Source organism: Diceros bicornis, chromosome 17 (genome assembly GCF_020826845.1).
Source record: "Diceros bicornis minor isolate mBicDic1 chromosome 17, mDicBic1.mat.cur, whole genome shotgun sequence".
Taxonomy (NCBI): domain Eukaryota; kingdom Metazoa; phylum Chordata; class Mammalia; order Perissodactyla; family Rhinocerotidae; genus Diceros; species Diceros bicornis.
Window position 1 is genome coordinate 13,513,605 of NC_080756.1, and position 1,809 is coordinate 13,515,413.

Consider the following 1,809-nt stretch of genomic DNA (forward strand, 5'->3'; position numbering starts at 1 on the left):
GCAGGATAAATGTTGTTATTGTTGTATAATTTCTCATCACTGCCTTGTGCTAAGTTAAGAGCGATTCAACCTGAAGAGAGAAGTGTCATAAAAGCCAGCATTGGAACCTGAATGAAAGATACAAACAGTATTAACATAGTGCATCTGACATTTAGATTGTAGAATTAGAAATAATATTTACAAAGATGTCAACAGATAAACTTTTATCACATGTTTGGTTTCATATGCATATTGTCAATATTATCGCTTTAGGAAATGGTTCTTATTTGTCTCAAATCTGTAGATTATTATATTATTTTTGACTTTTTTTCCCAACTTCTATCTTTGCTTTTTCCCAAGGTACTGAAATGCTTCACTTTTATAACAGAGTAGCATCTGTCAAGTAGTGCTTTATGCTGATCTCTGATTGTATTTTAACAGAAGCAAAATCATTTCAAAGGATTAGCTCAGCTCTTTGCCATTGAAATTATCTCAAACTAGGTATAAAAATTTAAAACACAAAGGTGTATCTTTGATTTGCCTTTCCTGTATTTAAGCAAATCAAAGCATTTGTAAGCTAGTAAATGCATTGCTAAGCAGAAGGTTTCCTGAAATGGTACAAGGAAGATTTTCCTGAAAACTGTGTAAAGCTGATTTAGTCTTGTCAGGGTGCTTGGGTCGTGGACAGAGCCCAGATGGTATGAACTCTGTTAAGTGCTCTTTGCCAGCCTGATCAATCTCTGTGTTCTTCCCATCAGCAGTCAGCCTTTTTAGAATGTGCCTCAGACCAATCTTAGCGACCTCTTCTTTCAACAATTTCTGCTGCTTTCCTCCTCAAATCATCTTCTCCCACTAATTTTTCAGCCAGTTCCCTAACCCTCCTGCTCATGTTCCTGAGTTCTTGATATATGTGACTCGCCCCAGCAACATCCAGGAAGAAACAGATCCATATGAACCAATTTTTCTGTGAATAAATATTGAAGAACCCTACTTTCTTTTTGGCATTTACCATTGTCTACTTTAGCACTTCTCATCAGTTTTATGCCTCCCTGCACTCCAGTAGTTCATGTTTTCTCAAGAATCCCATTAGGTGGATGGGTGGAGGTTACTCAGGAAGATTACCTCTCCTTCATATCAGAACTTGCATTCAGTTGGATTCATATTGTTAAGAAGCTACTCACCATCCTGTAAAAGAGACCTGGTAAATGCATTCTCACTGGGGATACCGGTACTTAACAACAGAATATATTGCCCCATAAACGGGTCTTTGTATTTTATTAGGGGGAATTAATCATTCTTGAGCAATTTAGGTCTAATCAGAGGTTTGTAGGGAAACCTTACCTGCCCCAATTGTATCCAATGTGTGTGTTCCCCATTGAGAACCAAAAATAAATTAGGTTACTAATTCTGTTCTTCTCTATTGCTCAAGTAAATAATCAACATTCCTTCATTCAAATAAATACTTAATGAGCACCTATTGTTTTCTGAGCGTAATATCAGAGACTGCAGATCCAACCATGAACACATTTCCCTCAAGGAACTTCAGGCTGCTAGTGGGAGATAATACTTCATTTTCATGCACGCTCAGTGACATAGTAATATGAGACAACAGAGAAAACTCAACTTTGGGTTGGGGGCAATGATTATTCCATCTTTATTCCTTGGCAATCGCTCTTGGTTGTGCTAGTTGATATTTATATTTTCCTAAGTTCACTCAGTTTCTCTAGGCTCTTTTCTTTCTACTAAAGTTTGTAGTGTCACCTGTCACCATAAGCCAAGTTAATAAAGGACATTCATTATACAGGCTTGACAGTCAAGATTATGGAACAG